We start from the raw sequence: 23,395 nt of genomic DNA, 5'->3' as shown, positions 1-23,395 counted from the left end.
GATTTCAGAGAGAGGAAGGGAGAGAGAGAGAGAGAGAAACATCAATGATGAGAGAGTCGTCACTGATTGGCTGCCTCCTGCACTCCCCCAACTGGGGATGGAGCCCGCAACCCAGGCATGTGCCCTGACCCGGAATTGAACTGCAATCTCCTGGATCCTAGGTCGATGCTTAACTGCTGAGCCACGCCCCGCCGGGCTATTCTGTAAATTTTGCAAATTTATTCAGATAGCTTTTATGCTTCTTTTCTAAAGTTAGGTGACCCAATGATAAAAAAGATTTCAGAGGATAATAAAGAGCTTTAAAATAGTGATGAGAATGCCACAAACAAAATCAAGTTAAAAACTAAAATTTCTTTACCCAAAGAATGGGAAACTTATCTGGGGTGGGGATGACCTTTTTGCAGTCAGCTTCAACTGTTTGAAAGATTATTTTATAGATAATGACTTTGTGTCTTATCCCCTAAGATTAGGACCACAAGAATATATTCATAAGGGAATTACGTTAGATACAGGTAGAGAGGTCTGTTAAGATACCAGTCAGGTAGTTACCGTTTCTAAAAGAAAAAAAAAAATCTTGATTTGTTGCAGCTATCCCAGAGTCGGAGAAGTGAATGGTCACTTCACAGCTCATCACATCTATCAGCTTCCTAGAATTTATACCTCCTGAATAAATTTGTAGCCTCTTTTAGTGTCTTCCTTTAGCCTCCCTAAATTATTGCAGCAAGAACATACTAATGCTGCATAGAAGCTCCTCCATTCATTTAAGTTTACTTCCTTTTTTCTCTGGAAAGGAGGTCAGATGATCGCTGTACCATGTGACATCCTTCAAACACTACATCCCTATACCATTGTCTTTCTTCTCCGCCCCCCCCCCCAACTCTCATGGGGTCTGTTTCCCTCTTAATTATTGTTGTTGCCCCTCTGAGTTTATGGTGAATGGCAATTCTGACACCCCCTGACCCTGAGAAGTACAGAAATCTTGGCTTTATCTTTGCACTAAGAATTTAAATGCAATGAAATGTATGAGCAGAAATAGGTCATTTTTATTTTGCAGATCACTAATTGCAAGATTTCTTTTCATAAAAACAAGGATAGCAAATTTCTATTGGAAATACATTTTTATAAAGCATGAAAAACTTTAATCTCAAGCTCTGTAGCTGTCAGAGAGATAAATGGCTCTTCTATTTGAAACAGCTGCCAACAAATAAGAGGACCCGGTATCATTTCTCTCCTTGGTGATCTATCCTGCTTCTCTTAATGAATTTGGCATGTTACATGTTGCTGAAGTGGCTTCTTATTGTCAGGAACTGGTGCAAACAGTTGTTTCTCTACCTATAGCTTATAATCCTGTTGCCTTGGACTGAAGGATATTCTGAGTTGTATAGTACTTCATGCAAATCATTGAATAAAGTGCTGTTTTACATTTATTTTAAAATTCTTTTTATTAAGGTGAAATTCACATAACATAAAATTTAGCCATTTTAAAGTGAACAAATTCAGTGGCATTTTGTACATTCACAATATTGTTCAACCACCATTCATATCAAATTCCAAACTATTTTTATTGCCCCATAAAGACATCCTATACCTAACTACCTCTAGATTCTGGCAACCTGTCTGCTCTATGTCTCTATAAACTTATCTATTCTGGATATTTCATACAAATGGACTCATACAATATGTGACCTTTCCTATCTGGCTTCTTTCACTTAACACGTATTCAAGGTTCATCCACATTGTACCATGTATCAGTACTTCATTCCTTTTTTATGACTAAATAATATTTTATTATATGTGTATACCACAATTTGTTTACCCATTCATTCACTGATGGATAGTTTCCACCTTTCAGCTATTGTGAATGATGCCGCTCTGGACATTCATGTACGAGTGTTTGAGTACCTCTTTTCAGTCCTTTTGTTTATATACCTAGGAGTCTTACAGTAATTTTATGTTTAACCTTTTGAGGAACTGCCAAACTGTTTTCTTACATTTACTTCTGAAAAGGAAAACCCACGGCATTAATGAAATGAACTTGTCTTAGCAGGAGGAGCACAGCCCTCTAAATCTCTGAGGAGAATTCTCTGAGGAATCAAAGCGCACACCTCTGCTCATGGACAGACAGAACCAAAATGCACTCTGAACAACAGTAAGTACAATCTCCATAGCGTACCAAGGGAAGGAATCTCTAATCAGCCCCAAACTCCAGGTAATTTTTTGTGGTGATTTCTTTGAGATGCTTCAATCAATGCAGATCTATTGCTTTTTGGTCATGTTGCTACTCTAATTAACCACAATCCAATTAAGAGAATTTCTTTTAAAGAAGAAACCAATTCTGATGAGGTTTATTCTGAGAAAAACCTGAAAACGGTCTAAGGTTGACAAAAGTCAGGTTTGTGCCTCTTTCTTCCTGGCAGCAAAAGGATCCACACTTTGACTCATTTTATGAAAATTAATTGGTTAATTAATGTTTGACTAATTTTAACAAATTAATTACCATTGAATTACCACATAGGAAGTTACTTGTCTATTTTCCTAAAAACTGTTACTCTGTTGTGGATAAAACTAATCTAATTTGTTTATTGTAGAAACAGACTGGACTTTTAAAAGTCCATGCCTGTGTTCAGTTTTCTGGATGTTCCCATAGACATTTCCTTTTGTGACATTGATATTGAAGATACAGTGGGGTACTGAATGATATATACCCCACACCCATCCTGTACTGCCAGTAAAAGGTAATGTTTATGCTGTCTGACTTCATGATGTAGGAAAGTTTACCATCCCGTTAACCCCATGCTTGATCAAGCTGTGCTGGTCATGGTGTGCAATGGAATGACAACCACAACAGAGTCAAGTTGGAATCAATTGGAAACAAAAGCCCTACTCTTTCTTAGAGGTTTTGCTTGTCAATATAGTTGAGATAATGTGCTCAAATAGCACACCCAGAAAATGAGCTCATCCATCGTGGATTTTACCATGTTCTAATTCATAATTATCCCTCAGAATTACGTAGCTATTACGGCCTGAGTGGCATGGCTGCCAGAGAATGAATACTCAGAGAACCCTGGGTAGTCCAACTTAGAGGAACCTCTCCTTGGATGCTAATCCACTGTGCTATAATAGTTCAGCCCTGATCCCTGACATTATGCTGCCTGAGTCACATGCTCTTTGGGGCTACTTCAAGTTTAAGTAGAAAGGTCAAAAGAGGACAGAGAGTTATGACAGTTTGGAGCTCTGCAGAAGTACTCGTTGGTCAGATGGCAGAGGAACAGATTAGGGAGAACAAACTGAGTGGATCTCCTTCCTCATGCGGAAAAAGACTTCTCCTTGAGGCGGGCTCACAAATTCCTGAGAAGGGAGTAATGATTATGTCTGTGGAGAAACAAAATGTCCCTGAAGTGGAATTTTTGAACCCAGTCATACATCATTGGTGGTAGCAAGCAGGAGGGAGCCTGACACATCAGGCTTCATCTGTATTCAGGATTTGGTTCATAGAAGAATTTACGTTAGAACCTTAAGTTCCAGTCAGTCTCAGGTTATCATTTTGAGCTAATTAGACCCCTAAAGTTTGATTAACATTTTCTAAGAACAGAAGAAATTATTCTTTGTATGAGAGTCAATATTCTCTCATTAATTTATCTTCTTCAGCTGTTATAAAACTCTTAATATATTAAGATACTCCTGATATATTTTTTTAAAATCTCGAGAAATACATCTTATTCGAGTTAATAACTCACAGCAATATTTTTAGAATGATGCTTGCGTGACTGCTTACATAAACTTAGCCCAGCCTCCACATTATATTAGATATAGTCAGGTGATATAGTTTCAGCTGGCACACAAGGCCCTTCTTTCTTGCCAGAGTGGAGGGCAAGTTCTTGGTAAACGTGCAAGGCTCATATGACTAATGAGAGTTGCTTTGGCTCCTAATGAGATTCCAAGTTTCATTAAACCAAAATAGGAATCAGGGCATCACATCAACCTTATGAAAAGTCCAAGAACTATTCCTGTCTCCAGTACAAGGAAAATGAATTGCAGGACCTCAATGAAAACAAAAATCTATAAATGTTGCCATACTCACCTAATCCTGTATTCTAACCCCAGCGGAAGTACCAAGGGAGTTTTGTGAAAGGGAAGCCTGGTTTCTCCAGTATCAATCTCTAAAGGTCAGGATGTGTTTCAGCTTCTATCAGTAAACTTACTATCAATCCACTAGACATAGGATTTACTTGACCCTGTAAAAGTTATTTCTGTAACTCATCTATTCTCAGCTTTCCAGTCTGTGACTATAATGGAAAGTATCCTTCCATTTTATACCAAAATTATGACAGATTTCTCTCCTACCAGCCTCCTTGCTGGAGTCGCTTCTCTCAAAGGACTCTCAACTATATCTGAAACTTTATTTGCACTACCTTATAGATAAAGCTCTAAAAGAGAGCATTCCCATGCATCCCCCTCTGGCCTTTTTATCTCACTACTTTGACCTTCAGAAAAGTTCTGCTATCATGAGCTCTGTTCTCTCCATTGATGTCCACTGTTACTCCACTTCAGCTTCAGGAAAGAAACTTTTTCCCTTGGTCCAAAGACAACACCCTAATAATGCTTCCTGCTTTTTCTTGGGGCTAGAATGCAGATACAATGTCTTTCCAGGCTAGGGTTCCTTACCCCAGGACCTCAAATGCTGGTTGTTTCCCTCTCTGAGCTTCTGTTGTCTCTTCTGCCATTCCTAACAAAAACAGAAGCTTGATGTTGCTGCTTCCCTGGGCAGAACTCACCACCAGCATGAGCCTGCTCAATGCCTCTCCATACTTCAAAGTCCAGGACCAAATGGATCCCTAATCCAGAGAGAGGTAGAAACTCCTCCTTCCATAGTCCATAGTTTCCATTTATTTTCTACATGGGGATTATCCCCTTTCCAAGATGGTTGATGGTGGGAACATCCATTCTCTAAAGAAAAGGCCTATATCCCCTCAACCATTTAGCCCAGCAGATGCCCCTTGGCCCCATAATACAATTTCAAAATGGTGTAATGTTGGCCTAGTTCCCAAAATTAGGGTTAGTCTTTTTTATCTGTGGTCACCTTTTTACATTTATATTTTCTACCTTTACTAATTTTTAGGTATAGGGGTCTCTAGGTGCATTAATGTGCCAGTCAGGGTCCAGTGTGAGTCTGGAAAGGATAGCATACTCCATGTAAGTAATTGAGGATAGTTAATAAAGGCACTATTTACAAGGTATAAGCAGGGTTCACAGAAATCAGCAAGGATAACACCATATCTGGGGTTAGTAACAATGGGGAACTGTTACTGCCCATAAGTCTAAAGTGAGAAAGGAAAGATGGGTTTCCCAGAACCAAGAAAGGGCATGGAGAGAGCTGTCTGACAAGAGCAGGAGCCTTCAGTTGGTAGACTCAGCCAACCCTGCACACCGTGGTAGAGAGGAAGCTGGGAGTAAATACCCCAACCTCATCTTTTCTATCTTCCAACCTCCTGCCACAGTGCCTCTCACCACCACCTCATTTGCCAAACCCAACTCTACCCGAAGGGTAAGGGAGTTTGTCAGTGCAGTCCATCTAGGTCAGCCTCCCAGGGCAGGGCAGAGAAGCATAAAAATTAAATCTGAACAGGTAAAACAAGGTATCTAGCAAACTGTCCATTGTGAAACTCAACAGCTTTCATTTTGTTCTCTACATTTATTTCTTAAAAGTTAACATTGGTGTAAGGGGTCTATCAGGACATTCACCTGAAGTTTGCTGCTTAATTTTAAAAGCCTTAACATTATGCCTCCTAAGTCATTGCTTTCCCAAATTTAAGACCCTTAATCATTTTTGTTGGTCCCTACTCAGCAGAAGCCCTTTCTCTTCAAACATTTTATTTACCTTTGCAATGGCTACTCCCAGGAACAAGACCAATCAGTGAGTCGTGCTGATAGAGCCACTCCTAGCAGCTCCCCATCCCAGATTCTCCTGAATATCTCTCATGATTTCTTTAAGGTGCAGCAACTAAAAAATGTGTACTTTATTCTAGAAACATGCAACCTAGCATAAGAATAGGAAATATGCTAATTCAGTCATGAACACTTTAAGAACAGTAAGCTAAAATAAAAGTTAGGGAAACAGGAATTACAGCAGTATTGAAAATTAAAACAATTTAAAGGTAGTTGAGAATTATTAGGAAGCAGCTTAACATGGACCATAAACTGAAATTCATTGCAGGCCTGGGGGTAGAAGTTTCCGTTGAGTTTTAATATATTTTGAAGTGGATCGTATTTTGGAGGAGTATTTTGCATAATCAAATATCACTCATGACTAAAATGTGCCTGACTCTAGTCCCCAAATAAAATTCCAAATGTGAGAATACCAACAAGGCCTGGAAGGGGGGGGGGGGTGATGAGGATGAGGATGAAGATGAAGATGAGGATGGAGGATGAGGATGAGATGAGGATGGAGGGTGAGGGTGAAGATGGAGGATGAGGATGGAGGATGAGGATGGAGGATGAGGATGAGATGAGGATGAGGAGAGAAAAGGCAACTAAATATTTCATATTGTTTTTGAATGAGTAGCTGTTAATTTTTTATGTTAATATAAAAGTGTAGGCTTAAATATGTAAGGACAACCATTAACAAAGGTAACCATAAACATGGGAATTGGAAACTTTAAAATCACTAAGTAGGAGAGAAAAAAAATAATAAAAACTCTACCATCTTGAAAGAATCAAGAAAGGAAAAATATGCAAACAAGAAAACATAAAAAGTTGGGAACAAAATATGAAAGGCATTGCATGTTCTTCCTCATTCCCATCTGGAATCCATCTTTCCTCTCTCACACACCTTGTCTCTGTGGTTGACTCACTTTATTTTTCCTTGGAAATAACTCTTGTGTCTGGGTCTTTTCATTCCCACTACCACCCCTCTAGTTCCCTCAGTCCTGTACTAATGCAGTAGCTCTGGCATAATGTATCCTCTCTTGGCCTCACCACAGCAACTAGAGCAGTCTTTGTAAAGCATAATATTGCACCCCTGCTCAGAAAGACTCCCCATTCCTTACCATACGCCTTTCTTATCTGATTTTCAAGACCTTCCATAATATGACCCCAGCTAACACTTAAAATATCTCTGAAATAAGAGTGCATCTTACAATTGATGGCAATCATGGCATCTAAGATTTGATAAAATATGGTTCTTTTCTCAGTTTTTCGCTTGGCTACAGGACACCTCTTTCTAGAAAACAAAATTTCTGATTTTGCTGTGCTATGACTCTTTCACAACTCCAAACTTTCATTCAGACATTTTCCTCTGGGTATTTCTCTCCCACAGCTTCCCTTCCTAAATGGGCCCATTTTTGTGCACTATCTCAGCTGGAAACAACCTTCCCTTTGAATCCTCTGGGTTTTTCTTTTTTAGTGTGTTTTTTTGGTTGTTGGTTTTGTTTGTTTTTTTGCGGGGATTGGGTGATTATAATTCTAGCAATTCTTATCACATAGTTCCTTTTAGTTTAAATACTTGTGTACATATTGGTCTGCACACAGGGCTCCTAGCGTCCTGCAAATTCCTTGAGAAGGCAGCTAAAATTGTGTGACATTCTATGAAAGAATATAGGTTTGTTTCACTAATGCAATCTGGACATTTCAAATAGTTTCTTTAAAATCTGTGAAGTACTCAGTAAGAGCCCTGCTTTGAACTGCCCTCTAGAGGTGAGTCAGAGGCCTGAAGATCATGGGATCAGCAAGAGACAAGATGTTCAGCTGGGATGGGCAGGACTCACTGATTGGCCCTGTTCCTGGGAGTAGCCATTGCAAAGGTCAAGCTCTGAAAAAACACGTTGCTTAGAGATTTGCCAGCCCTCTCCACTACCCTCTCATGATTCATCTTGATGTACTGAGAGGGTGGGACTGAGTGAGAGACTCTTGGTTTTTCAGTTTACCCTTCCCTCAGGAAATCCAGATGAGACTGGAAGTCTGGGAACTCTAGGTTACCTCAACTGGTACCAACAGGGACACACTGAATGAAACCCAGCCCTGCTGGAGGGTGTAGCCTGGAAAGAGGACTACATGTGCATGACATCCTCTGTGGCAGATTTTTCTCTATCACAGCTCATTTTGAATTCTCCCAAGGTATATGCATAAATCTTTGATGCAATACATTCACAGGAATTTCTCCCAGCAAACTTTTGTGGCCACAAGAAGATAAAAATTTGCTCAAATGTTTTCTTGTTATTGCTATTATATTCTGTGGCTAAATTTTAAATGACTTGTGATATATCCTGCTCAGTTCTGCTCTCTAAGGCTAATGTCATTTTCAATAAGGGTATCCCAGTTAACAAACTTTCCGTGGGTAACCTCTCTAGTCTCAGTTTCTACCAGTTTAGGGGTTAGATTCAAGAAGCTTGAGGTCCCTGCCAGCTTCAACATCCTAACATCTCCTCAGGGCTCTACATAGCCTACCTTGCATGCACCAGGTTATTTAATGAGTTTAAAGCTCACTTTTCTCTGAGGCAAAATGTGATCTGGGCATGTCCCTTGAAAGCTTTTTATAAGATGTGACTGCTCTCCATGACTTCATACCAGAAGGCCTTGAATAAAGAGCACTATTGAGCTGATTTTGCCAAAAGAAACAGTTTTGTCTTAAGAATATTTTTCTCTTAAAAAAGTCCTAAGTGTTTATTACAATGTAGATAATATATAAAATTATAAATAAGGAAATAAAATTCACTTAAACTCTGACCTCTCATTATTAATACTGTGGCATGTATCCTTACAATAATTTTTTTCCATGTATAGTCACATGATTTTTAAATGTTTGATGTAGAACTAGAATCACACCTTCCAAACTTTTTTTTTAGCTTGCTTTTCTCCTTTAATGATAAATGATTAACATTTTTTCCTTTGTCATTATGTAACAGTTAATGGTGTGAACTTTGGAGCTAGACTGTCTGGATTTGAATCCTGGCTCTGGCACTTACTGTGTGTTCCTTATGCATGTCCTTTAACTGAAATAGGTACTTCAGATTCCTCATCTGTCGAATGGGGATAATAATGGTTCCTGTTTCACAAAGTTTTTGTGAATATTTAAGTGAGTCAACATTTGCCAAATACTTAGAACAGTGCCTGGCAGGTAGTACAGGCTTTAAGGACTTAGCTGCTGCTACTGTGACTACTACTGCATTTTCTTCTACAATGTCACTTTAAAGACTGAGTAGGATAACACTGTTTGGGACGTAGTATAATGTATTCATCAGGGTCTCACTGTTGAATAGTTCTACTTTTTTGGTATTATGAACAATAGTGCACAGACATCCTTCTTCCATTGCATTTGTAACGGGACAGGCTATGCACCAGGTAGGGAAAGAATACAGTGATGGGAGATGGAAGAACAATGTTTTACCTTCTTGGTTTTGAGCTTGGTTGGAGAGGAAGAGAGGACATCAGTACCTCACTTTTGCCTAGAAGGCTGTTGCTCAGAAACTAATCTTTATGGTACCCTCCAGTCAAATAAATATTTAATGGTCTTTACTAGATTGAATCATCAGGAATCCTATTCTCAGATTCCAATCAGAGAAGGATCCCTGCCCAGCCAAGTCATATACTTTAGTTCTTAATACCACCATTCTTCCTTTCATAGAATAACTCAGCCCTGTTCAGTCAGCCCCAGGGGAGCCTTGGGGGATACTCAGTGAATTCAATCTGGACCTCCATCTTTTCCAGGCTTGTGTGTATGAAGGTTGCCTTAGAGATACTCCCGCTTTCTCATAGGGTTCAATTCCTTTGGCCCTCCTTCCCAACACTCCTAGGGAGAAGGGGAATGGGCTTTCTTCTGGGTCCTAATACCCCATTCTTATGGGAACAGTTACAATGCATTCTGGTAGTATGGGAACAGTATCCTCTCTACAGGTTGAGGGAATTAATAGACTTAGAGGTATTGTGTGACTTCACTGAACAACCTGTGCACCAGCTATGCCAGTGCAAATGAACACTGCCAACAAGCAGCTCATGCTGGGGGACAGTGACTCATAAGAACACTTTCACCAAGCTGTGCATGGAGGAGTGTATCAAATGCCTAGTTCTTACTATCTCTCTGTTAAATGTATCACCGACCAAACCACCTGCCTGGTCCTCAGCCTCTCCTAGTCAACAGTTCATAACCTACCATACTCTGGAAGACTCACAACTTCTGGATTTCTGCCTTTATTATCTCCTAGGTCCCCTGAAAGGTAGCATCTTCTAGGTACCCTGGAAAGTTCTTTCCACTTATTACTCCCATGGGTATACACTGGATATACACTGCCTAGAGAATTCACTTAAATACACGGAGGCAGGAGAGATCTCTCCTGACCTCAACCATCTCCAATTAACTGGACATTTAACCTGCTGGCAGGGGTCTATGTTTCTGCCAAGTAGTAGACACCTTCTTAGAATACAAGGATGAGGCCTCTGACACTAAAAAGAAATAGCAGTGAAATGGCAAAACTAGTCTATCTATTCTGTTAGAAGTCAGGATAGTGATTATGCTTATTGGGGGGAAAGGGATACAAAGGAGGCTTCTAGGGGGCAGATGTCATTCTGGGTGCTGGTTATATGACTGTGTTTATTATGTGCAAGTACAATGAACTGTACACTCATGACAAGTGTACTATTTTATATACATGTTGTACTTCAATAAAAAATGTAAATTAACATTTTATATTAATAAACTGAATTAAACACAGGAAGATCCATCGCTGTTAAAACTAGTGGTTCTTTTCTAGGTCTACCAGATTTAGCAAATAAAAATACAGGATGCATAGTTAAAGTTGAATTTCAGATAAATAACAAATGATTTTTTTAGTATAAGTGTGTCCCATGCAATTTGGGACATGTTTATACTAAAACAGTATTAATTGCTTATCTGAAAGTCAAATATACTGATCATCCTGAATTGTATCTGGCAACCCTAATCTTAAATCTTCTAAATATGTATCATCTTTGGTTTAGTAAGGAAGTAAAAAAAGGATATCTATTGAGTGGTATTATATTAAGGATATATAGTCTTAGAAGGAAAATTTAAAATGCGTAAGTAAAGTGTAGGAGATAGAAATGAGAATATAAGTGCTCTGCTTTTTCTTTTTCTTTTTTAATTCCTCCTTCATTTCATACCTCCCTTCTGTTGTTTTTGGTTTCTCATTCCCACATTCATGTCAGTAAAGCAAAGAGAAATAAGATAAGCAAAAGAAATAAGGTAGTGTCAAAATAATTTACCCTTTTATTTACTGAATTTGAATTTGTGACTCTGTTGTTTGCTGTTTCTGAAAATTTCATCCTGATTTGTCTGTGTTCTTGTTTCTTATTTTTTAGTAAAAAATAACTTTCCCATTTCACTCTTTTTCAGGGCTCTGTACCCTTTGCCCAGATGCAAGTTGAACCCTTCTCAGTACAATCAGTGGGGTTGTTTTTTTTTTTAGGTTTCATAGGCTAAACTTGAAAAATCTATTTATTGATCTCAGACAGGTCATTTTTCCCTTTTCTCTCTCCAACAGTATTAACTCATATGTGCCTGGTACATTTCAACTATGGTTCTTACACAGTTGGTAGATTTGAACCAAGTTTTCAGAATCCATCTTACCTCCTTTTCTATAGTACTTTCCACTCTTAAAGGTGAGGAAATTCCGATACAAATTATTTGGTACAACTAGGCTGTGTCAGTAAATGGAATCAAGTCCCAAAGGTTTAGTGCTCTGACACATTTCCATTATATATGGGTGGTAATAAAATGAAATTATTTCCTGTTTCCCCAAAGGCTTTCAAGTCATAATTTTGAATACCCAGAATGTTACCCACCTTATTTAGAGTAAAATTCCCAACTCAAAAATGATTTTAATACCCTTTCATTTAAACAGTAAGTGCATCTCCTAAAATACTCGAGGAGAAGATGAAGGGGAGAAAGAGGAAACTACAGATCACAAGGTGCCTCAACAACCCACATTCGGAACCATTGTTCCAATGCTGACCACCTAATCTTTTCAAAAGTTAGTGCTTTTTCTGCAATATTGCCAACTAATGTATATTCCTGATTGAATCAATTCACGAATCATTGATCCAGTATATTTCTAAATGACTCAAGGCAATACTTTTTACTAATTATTTTCAAACAGGTGATTTTGGACTAGTTATCTTGTCGTGGAGACTAAAACTTTTAAAAATTATATATATATTTATACATAGATTAACATATATATAAATAACTTTTACTATTAGCACTGAGGAGGGAAGGCAGAATGATAAAGGCCTAATATAGGGTGGGGCAAAAGTAGGTCTATAGTTGTCAGTATGTGAAACACAGAGTTTATCTTGTATTATTATTTATTAACTATTGTACTATTTTCCATAAGAACAACTGCAAACCTACTTTTGCCCAAGCCTGTATGTGCACAGGAGAATTAAAAAATGCACAAAAACAAATTAGCATGAAAACATCACAAATTATGCAAGAAAAAGCATTATGAAACAGTATTAGCATAGATACATAAATCAAGTAGCTGGATTTTTCAGGAAACTTCCTTCATAAGCAAAATTACAATGAGATATCACCTCACACCTGTCAGAATGGCTATCATCAATAAATCAATGAACAGTAAGTGCTGGTGGGGATGCAGAGAAAAGGAAACACTTGTGCAATGTTGGTGGGAATGCAGATTGGTGCAGCCACTGAGGAAAACAGTATGAAGATGCCTCAAAATATTAAAAATGAATTTCCCCACAGGTGATTCTGGGGTCAGGTGTCATTTGCTTCTGGTGCACCGCTAAGCTCCACCTGAAAAAATAATTTAAAATGGAATTGCCTTTTGACCCACAAACCCACTTCTGGGAATATATCCTAAGAAACCAGAAACACTAATTCTAAAGAATATATGAACCCCTATCTTCATTGAAGCATTGGTTAAGATAGCCAAGATCTGGAAACAGCCCAAGTTCTCATCAGTAGATGAGTGGATAAAAAAGCTGTGGGACATTTACACCATGGAATATTACTCAGCAGTAAAACAGAAAAGAAAAAAAAAAAGGAATTCTTACTTTTTGCGACAGCATGGATGGACCTCAAGATTATTATAGTAAGTGAAATAAGCCAGTCAGAGAAAGACAAATATATATATGATTTCACTTATATGTAGAATCTAATGAACAAAATAAACTGACAAACAAAATAGAAACAGGCATCGATACATGAACAGATTGACAGCTGTCAGAGGGGAGAGGGGTTGGGGGACTAGATGAAAGAAGGTGAAGGGATTAAGCAAAAACTCATATATACATAACACATAGACACAGACAAAAGTGTGGTGATAGCCAGAGGGAAAGGGAGATGAGGGATAGGTGGAGGTGGGCAAAGGGGGGTGGTGGATGGGAATGGAAAGAGACTTTGCTTGGGTCGATGGGCACATGATGCAGTGTGCAGATGATGTTTTATTGAGTTGTACACTTGCAACCTGTATGGTTTTGTGAACCAATATCACCCCAATAAAGTCAATTTAAAAATAAGTTAATTTTTTAAAAACTTCCTTCATAAGCATTACTGAAGGCCTATTAATCAATAAATGACTTATACAACTGCAGAACCTTTAACAAGTCTAATAGTATTTTCAACTCTAATAGTTTCCCTGCACATGCAATAGTGATGTTTAGCAGCTAAATAAGCTCCTAGAAATGTGCTGGTTGGTTAACAATTACCAATTACTTGCCCTTGTCGTCTCTCACATTCCTATAACATACAAAGGTCTCCAAAGCCTGTCCTCACCTACTTTTTCAACCTTATATCCCATGACCCCCTAACCTGCCTAGAGTTATTTCTGATCTGGTGCCTTTATCGGCTCCTAGATAAAGGTCTCTGCCCCCTGCCAGAATGCCACCTTCATTTTTTTCCCTACTGGCCAAAATCCTTCCCCACTGTCCAGACCCAGCTCAAACCCCACCACCTTCACTAAATTACATCTGCCCACTCTAGTCTAGAGCCATCTTTTCTTTGCCTAGCTATATTATTAAACTACTGTCTATACCACTAATGTGGTATTTTATTAACATACTAGCTTACACTATCTTCTGCAGTGTTTTCTTAGAGTTATTTAATATTCATGGGTACATGAACATACTTTTATAAACTATAAAGCATCATACTAATGTAAATATATTATTGTATTCATTAACTAACTTATAGCCCCCCTTAGATGAGAATTGTACATACATTTTTTTTGGTACGACATCTAGGAGAGCAGCGCATACTCCATGGCCCCTCAGTTAAAACTTTCTTATGAATGAATGCATGGAAGACCAGCAGAATTGGAGGTAAACCACCAAAGTTCTCTTTGCCACTTGTTACCTGTCTGAATTTGAACTAGTTATTTAACCTCTGTATCTGTTTCCTTATCTATAAAATGGGGTTACTAATGGTATCTATTTCATAGAGATGCTTTGAGAATTAAGTAAATTCATACATGTAAAGTGCCCAAAATTGCTTGTTTAATTAGCAGGTAACAAGTACTCAATTAGCTATTTGAGTGAATAAATGAAACAGAGTCAGTTACAATTAAAATCTAGAAAAAACAATGGCTACTTTTTGTTATCCCTGGAACCATGGTTATAAAATAACATATAGTAGATAAGAATGTTAAGGAAAAATAGTACATATCTTTAAGATATGTCAGCCCTGCTGGGTGTGGCTCAGCGGTTGAGCGTCGACCTGGGATCCAGGTGATCGGGGTTCGATTCCCGGTCAGGGCACATGCCCGGGTTGTGATGACTCTCTCATCATTGATGTTTTTATGTCTCTCTCTCCCTCTCCTTTCCTCTCTCTGAAATCAATAAAGATATATATTAAATAAATAAATAAATAAATAAATAAATAAATAAATAAATAAATAAGATATGTCAGGATATGTATAGTTATTCCTGGAGATATTTTTTCAGGATGAAATTTATATTCTGTATTAGCTATTTTGTATTTTTAAAATAAAATTTTTATAAGGTTTATGTAAAAGAAATTTTAGTACACTTATTTTTTTAGACATCACATTATTTTTAGATCTGAATAAATAATTTTGCTGAATATTTCTGACCTTGGTTTACATTGTTTAGAAGATGGTACTTAAAAGGCAGCAATTAATTCTAGATGATCTGTTCTTGATATCTGTATTGACCTACTTTTGTATATATATATATGGGTGAGTTTTGAAGTAGAAATTACAGTAAACTTCACGCTGAACTTTCTGAAAAATATTTGTTTCTAAAATTTTATCAAAACATTTAGGTAACCTAGGCTAATTTAGCAAGTTACATATTTTCTTTTATACTATTCAAAGTATATGATTATAAAATAATTCTCCACCCCCCTCTGTGGTGTGTGTATCTGTAAAAAAGATTTTCAGCATCATCGATCTTGTTTTGATTTTTATTGCTCTCTGGAGCCACCTGCTGGTCAATGGTGTGTTTTTATATATACTATATAAAAGTTTTTCTCTGAATGGATAATGTCAGGCTCTAACAAGATCAGGTTCTCCCCACAGGAATTGGTAATCCAAACAAAGCTTACAGAAAGTATTCTTTGAGATATTAATAATGGGAGCAATTTGGTAATAGGAAACAGAGAAAAGAATCACATTTGGAAAATGAGTAGGTTTTATATTTTTGGGAATTGTTTCATTCACTCAAGTTTGTATAAACTTCTTCCCTCTAGTAAGATAAAAATATATTTTTAAATATATATTATATGTATTATAGAATATGATTTTAAAATATATATCAATACCTTTCTACCTATTAAAATTAATAATAAAGTAAACGGAAACTTTATATTTATTCTTATTTTGTATGGCAACTAAATTTTTATCACTTTTAATTAATATTTCTCGTTTAGCATTACTATGAAATCATAGCCTTTAACAGTCTTAACATTTCCCAATTAACCATTATTGTTATTATGAGTTCTTTTTAGATGCTTAAATGTTCACAGTCTGTTCCGGGGAAGCTCCCTTATATAGGTTCTTTTGCCCTCTGAACACATGGATTCTTATTTCTGACAAAAACCTGATATTTCAGACCCAACATGATGTCTCCAGCCCCCAAATTATGAAGTCAGCTATCCTCTGAGAATCCTGGTTCATTTTAATGTAGACTAGTATTGGAGGCTGAAATCTCAGTGCTAAGGGAGCTGACATGAGATTTGGTTATGAGCAAAAATGCTATTGTTGATGTTACTGTTACTTATGACAGAACTACATAAACAAAAGTATTTTTTAAGATTATACATATGCATTTGTTTTCCCCCATTTGATATATAGTATTATGTTTGTATACTTTTTTTATAATATGTGGCGGGGGGCGGGGCTTTATTACCATGACATCCCCCTTGTAATTTAATTTCCCAATTTTGGTAGGTAGTTATATTAGTTCTGATGCAATGGGATCATTACAGATAAATTTTACACATATCCACAACTATTACATTAGAACAATCTGCTTGACGTTTTGTAGTGTGTATTGCCAAAATGCAGAGGGCCAAGGTTGTTCCTGAGAGGGAGTTAGTTACTGGGATGGTGTTAAAAGAGCAAAGAGGAGTTAAATAGGGGTTAAATACCCAGCTCTAAGTAAATCACTTGACCTCATTATGTCTCAGTTTTCTCATTTGTAAAATTATGATAATTAACCTTTGCAGCTGAGTTTAACAGTTTTAAATATGTTTTTACAATAATTTCCTCTCCCACCAACTCCACTAACTTGCTTTGCAAGTTAGTAAAAATAACCAATTGGAAATACTTCAAACAGTATAGAACAGGTTGTACAAATGGAAGGGACAGATGGTCTCATGACCATCCTTTGTTCAGCCAAAGCTATCTGATTCCTACGCTTGCTGCCACTCTTTTTTTTTTTTTTTTCAGTTAATCCTCACCTGGGGATATTTTTTTCCATTGATTTTTAGAGAGAATGGAAGGGAAGAGGGAGGGGAGAAAGAGAGAGAGGGAAATATCGATGTGAGAGAGACACATGGATTGGTTGCCTCCCACACTGAGCCCTGGTCCCGGAGGATTGAACCTGGGACCCAGGTATGTGCCCTTGACCGGGAACTGAACCCGAGACTCTCTAACTGCTGAGCCACACCGGCCAGGGCTCATGTTTCCATTCTCGGCCTCTTTAAACACTCATTCTGTGGTTTCACCACTGTCTGATATGCAAAGATGATAGGTACATACAGTAATAAAATATTGCTCACATCCATCTTAGGTCTTCCTTAAAAGTCTGTGCTAGTTGCCTTGTAATGATATTTTATGACTTTCATTATTGCTTCTGTGTAGTACGGGGTACTAATAAATTCAAGTTAACCCCTTGGCAAGGAAGGTTAAATAGAACCTGGTAATTCCTAGAGATCTTCATTTTGTACTACACTGAACAACTGATTAAGTAACTTTGAATAAGCTAAGAAGTAACAGAGAATAATGGGAAAATGTTGGGTCAGGCCTTACTCTTTTTTAAAATGCTTACTTATTTTATTGATAGCACAATAAAGTCATGTTTTTCTCAGATAAAACATTGAAAGAACCCAAGGACCAAAAGTGGTGTCTGTGATGTGAAAGCCAGTGCTAAGTGCATAAATAGCTCTTGTTCTCATACCAGGGTTAGGGTTGCCATGACGGTGGCCTCTAGTGAATGTTTACAAAGGCTTAGCTCCCACTCTTAATGTTTCATGTTAGAACCCACATTCCCTAAGATCAGGACGTTGCCTGGCTGATTATTGCTTATTGGTTATTTTCACCTGGAACTTGTCTGTGATAAGTTTCACATCATTCTGCTCTTCTTGCCTATCTGATTTTCTTTTCATTCTTCAGTGTTCTATTAGTTTGTATCTCTATCTTACTGCTATTTCATAAGCATTTCCTCTACAGTTCTTCAGAATCTTACACATCATTTAACCATGTTTACATTTAAAAAATAACTTTTAAGCCCTGCCGGTGTGGCTCAATGGTTGAGTGTCTACCCATAAATCAAGAGGTCAGAGGTTCGATTTCTGGTCAGGACATGTGCCCAGGTTTCAGGCTCAATCCCCAGTAGGGGGCGTGCAGGGGGCAGTCAATTAATGTTTCTCATCATTGATGTTTCTCTCTCTATATCCCTCTCCTTTCCTCTATCTCAAAAAAAAAAAAAAAATCAATTAAAAACATATAAAAAATCATTTTTAAACCTTTAAGCAAATATTCTAAAAGTGTAAAGGTCACCAAGTAAGTAAATAAATGCTCAGAAACAAATACACCTTTTATAAACACTTTTATGAAGTGTATTAAGTTGAAAATAGGCGTTGTAGAATTTTGTAAACTTAATTTTAAGAATGTGAAGTAAACCAATGCTTTGAGATATATGTAATTACTCTGAAGAATCATGGGTTTGTAAATTAGTAACCACGGTGACCCCTCCATGCTTGTGCATTCATCATTGGAAATAAACCCATAAAATCTTATAATGGAATATTAATTGTACCTGCTTCATAAATTTGTTGTGAGAATTAAATAAGATAATGCATATAAAACACTTAACACTGTGCTCAATCAATTATTGTGCTCAATCAGTTAGCTATTACTACATAAGACATTTTTATTCCTATTTGGAATAAAAACTAAAGGGGTGAAAAAAAAAATCAGCTTCTGACTACCACAAACCCTCTTACAACTGCTTCTGAAAAGGGCTGACCTAGTGATAGACATGCTACTGAAGGAAGCAGGAAAACTGATAGCTTTTCCAGAGCCATGTGCTGCTGTCCTACAAGCCCATCTTGCTGTTGAGCTGATTCTCTTCTCTTTTTCACCTCCGTGATCAAAAGCATGGCTTAGGAAACAGAAAACAGCAAACACTGACATTCTAGTTTTTTAAATAATAGCCATTATTATTTAAATGGATATTTAAATGGATATTCAAATGACTTGAGAGCTCATTGTTATTTTGATTTGCATTTTCCTGATAATTAGTGCTGTTGAGTATCTTTGCATGCACCTGTTGGCCATTTATACATCTTCTTTGAAAAAATGTCTATTCGAGTCCTCTGCTCATTTTTAATCAGGTTAACTTGTTTGCTATTGAGTTGTATGAGTTCCTTACATATTTTGGATATTAACTCTTTACCAGATATGTGGTTTGCAAATATTTTCTCCCATTCTGTTGGTTGCCTTTTCACTGTGTTGAGTGTTACTTTTGCTGTTTTCAGAAGCTTTTTAGTTTGATATAGTCCCACTTGTTGATTTTTGCTTTTGTTGCTTGTACTTTTGGTGTCATATCCAAAAAGTCATTGCCAAAACTGATGTCAAGGAGCTTTTTCCCTATCATTTCTTCTAGGAGTTTTATGGTTTAGGTCTTATGTGTAGGTCTTAATCCATTTGGAGTTAATCCTTGTGAGTGGTGTAAGATAGGGATCCACTTTCATTCTTTTCCCAACACCATTTATTGAGAAGACAATCTTTTTCCCAATGAATATTATTGGATCTCCTGTCAAATATTAGTTGACTACATATATGTGGGTTTATTTCTAGGCTCTCAATTCTGTTTCATTCATCTTTGCGTCTGTTTTTATGCAAGTACCACACTCTTTTGACTATGATAACTTTGTAATTTAGTTTGATATCAGGAAGTATGATGCCTCCAGATTTGTTCTTTCTCAAGATTGCTTTGGCTATTCAGGGTCTTTTGTGGTTCCATAAAAAATTTAAAAATTTTTTTCTGTTTCTGTGAAAAAATCCCATTAGAATTTTGATAGGGACTACATTGTATCTACAGATGACTTTATAGTATGGACATTTTAACAATATTAAATAGATTTCTAATCTATGTACACAGGATACTTTTCCATTTATTTGTGTCTTCAATTTTTTACATCAACATCTTGTAGTTTTCAGCTCTCTACAATACCTCATCCTCCCGTGTAAGTCTCAGAAAATTTCTTTTCTTGGGATTTTGCAAGAAGCCCACTGCCATCAACAACAGGTGGGGATGAGGACATCTCCCTATCAGTAACATTACTGTGTAGAAATACAACTGAATTTTGTATGTGGATTATGTGTACTTAAATGTTACTGAGTTCATGTATTCGTTCCAACAGGTTTTTGATGCAGTCTAGTATTCTATATTCAAGCATATCATCAGCAAACAGAGACAATTGTACTTTTTCCTTTCTAATTTAGAAACTTTTTATTTCTTTTTCTTGCCTAATTGCTCTGACTAGGACTCATGATACTATGTTGAAAAGGAGTGGTGAACATGGGCACTCTTGTCTTTTTCCTGATCTTAGAGGGAAAGCTTTCAACACTGCACTACCAAGTATGATTTTAGGTATGGATCTCTCATATTGGCCTTTATTATGATGAGGTATATTCCTCCTATACCCAATTTGTTGACAGTTTTTATCATGAAAAGATGTTGAGTTTTGTCAGATGCTTTTTCTGCATCTTAGAGATGATCATATGATTTTGTCTTTCATCATATTAATGTGATGTATCACATTTATTGATATGCATATGTTGGACCATCTTTGCATCCCAGGGATAAATCCCACTTGGCCATTGTATATGATCCTTTCAGTATGCTGTTGAATTTGGTTTCCTAATATTTCATCATGAATTTTTGCATCTATATTTATCAAGGATATTGGCCTGAACTTTTCTTTCAGTATCCTTATCAGAGTAATACTGGCCATATAAAATAAATTTGGGAGTGTTCCCTGCTCTTAAATTTTTTAGAAAGTGTTTAGGAAGAATCGAGGTTCATTCTTTTTTAGATGTTTGGTAGATTTCACCTGTGAAGCCATCTGGTACTGGACTTTTCTTTGTTGAGAGGTTTTTGATTACTCCTTCAATCCCCTTATTTGTTATTGGTCAGTTCAAGCTTTTTATTTTTTCTTGATTCAGTCTTGGTAGGCTGTGTTTCTAGGAGTTTTTTTCATTTTTTTGGGTTGTCCAATTTATTGGTGTGTAGTTGTTCATAATAGTCTTTTATGATCCTTTCTATTTCTGTGGTATTTGTTGTAATGTCTCCTCTTTCATTGCCAATTTTATTTATTTGAGTACTCTTTCTTTTCTTCTTGGTAAGTGTAACTAAAGGTTTTTCAAGTTAGATTATCTTTTCAAATACCAACTCTGACTTTGGTTAACTTTTTCTGTTGTTTTTCCACTATCTATTTTGTTTATTTCTGTTCTGATCTTGTTGTCTTCTTTCTTCTGCTAACTTTGGGCTTTGTTCTCTTTTCTGAGTTCCTTGAGGTACAAAGTTAGGTTATTTCTTTCATATTTTTTTTGTTTATAGTATAGGCATTTATTGCTATGAACTTCCCTCTTAGAACTACTTTTCTTATATCCCATAAGTTTTGTTATGTTGTATTTCTATTTTCATTTATCTCAAGATATTTTTGATTAGCTTGATCACTACATAACTCATCTGAATAACGTTGTCTCTGTCACGAGGCCTAGTGAAAGCAGCTTGTGATTTCAAACTCTACTGAAGAGCATTAATTTTATCCAGATGCATTTGGCTTCCCAATTCATTGAGTTTAGCATATTTTGAGCTGTAATGACACTCCAGATTGGCCTTTTTTATTACTGCTAATGCATTTCCACAAACTAGGCACACAGGTTTGCCTTTGACTTCAACAAAAAAATAATCATTTGTCCATTTCTCTTGGAAAGATTGACACGCTGTATCAACTTTTCTTTTATTTGTAGTTGCCATTTTTAGGATGTCACACTACATAAGTTTTAATAACTATTCAGTGTGTGTCACCAGTGACACGATTATTTTGTTTTGATAACTGTTCTAATCCTGCATCTTGGATTTGGAACATATTCAATGTTCGTATCCTCGACTCGAGGTCTTTTCTGTGTACTGTAGCTTCCTTAATCTTCATCTGAGATTCAGTTTTTGGGAGGATTGTTGATAGTGGATGTATGGATAAAGATTGGATTGGAGTTATCGTCTGTGTCTACAAAGAAGTTGACAACATTGTTGTCAATCGTCAGAGGCAAGGTTATTAACTTCTTGAGGAATCATCTCATCACATCGCATCTCATTGTCACTGGATCGCCCTAGTTTCGCCACTGTGTGTTAACACTTCTGCAACGTGTACACTCCCAGCCTGCCTGGCACTTACTGTCCTCTGAGTCACCACAATACAGTCAGGCGGGCAGCCAACAAGAAGCATACCTGTCTGTCCTGTCATGTACTTGTATATGTCCTGTCTATCCCGTAATGGACATTACTTGCTTGTCCTGTTATTATGAATCACTTAATATAAATTTATGTTGCTATGAAAAAAGCTAGATTTATTGAATTTTGAGTCCTGCCTGTGGTTCCCTTGGCAGGGCCAGACTAAATGATTTCGTGGGCCATATATGGCCCCCTGGGCCGGACGTTCCCCAACCCTGCTCTAAGTGAATGTATCCTTTGAGATTGCTTCTTCACTCGGCATAATTTCATAGATATTTTTATCCTCACCTGAGGATATGCTTATTGATTTTAGAGACAGGGGAAGTAAGAGAGAGAAACATCAATGTGAGAGAGAACATCAATTGGTCACCTTCTGGTCCTGTCTAACAGGACAAGCAAGGAACGTTTATTACGGGATAGACACCCCCCAACCAGGTAATTGAACCCACAACGTAGGTATGTGCCTTGACATAGAATCGAACCTGCAACCTTTCAGTGTACAGGATGATGCTCCAACCAACTGAGCCACACCAACCAAGGCTCATAGATATTTTTTAAATTATAGGGCACTAATATATTTTTTAATCTTCCTAGGTAATCCTAATGTGCATGATTGAGAGAAAAAGATTTTCTTATAATAGCACACTATATTTGAATAGAAAATGGCAAACATTTGGGACTAAGTATACTTTATACTAGAAACCGGAGTAAAAATAGTGTACAGTAATATATAATAGCCATTTTTTTCTGTGCCACCCCCCCCCCAATAAAAAGAAAAGGAAACAAAAGATTGAAGATCCATCAGGAAGAAGGGTAAATCAAGGACAGAGGGAAGCTTTACTTCAGAACCACCCCCCTGCCCAACTTCTTCACTGTATACGTGCCACCCACCTCAAGTTAAACCTTAGAAAAAAGAGTATAAAAGAAACACCCAGAAAGCTTAGAGGAAATCCCAGCAAAAGAGACAGTAGAACTCTTAGAGAAGCCTCGAGTTTAGTGAGTTTGAGCCAGGATTCTGGGAAACTCACTGCCTGGGTGGTAGATGAACCATGCCGAGGGAGGTGTATAGGCAGATGGGCCTAAGAAGTACTTGGCAGAGTTTCATACTCCAGGTGGTTCCAGAAGACACTGAAAGTTCCTGAGCTCCCAATGGAGGTGAAAAAGTGATGAGAGATCCAGAGGACAAAAAAAACTTGGGTTG

The 23,395-nt window shown here is 37.2% G+C and overlaps 1 protein-coding gene across 1 annotated transcript in view; it reads left to right on the top strand.

The window, feature by feature from the left end:
* The first annotated feature begins 2,094 nt into the window (after positions 1-2,094).
* Positions 2,095-23,395, top strand: part of WDPCP (WD repeat containing planar cell polarity effector) — a 271,886-nt gene continuing 250,585 nt past the window's right edge. The window contains exon 1 of the mRNA XM_081157181.1: positions 2,095-2,149. The gene's annotated coding sequence lies outside the window, so the exon portion shown is untranslated. The remainder of the gene's footprint in view (positions 2,150-23,395) is intronic.

This window comes from Miniopterus schreibersii, assembly GCF_964146895.1.
Source record: "Miniopterus schreibersii genome assembly, chromosome: 13".
NCBI classification, from domain to species: Eukaryota; Metazoa; Chordata; class Mammalia; order Chiroptera; family Miniopteridae; genus Miniopterus; species Miniopterus schreibersii.
The sequence above is the reverse complement of the archived record's forward strand: the minus strand, read 5'-3'. Positions and strand labels throughout refer to the sequence as shown.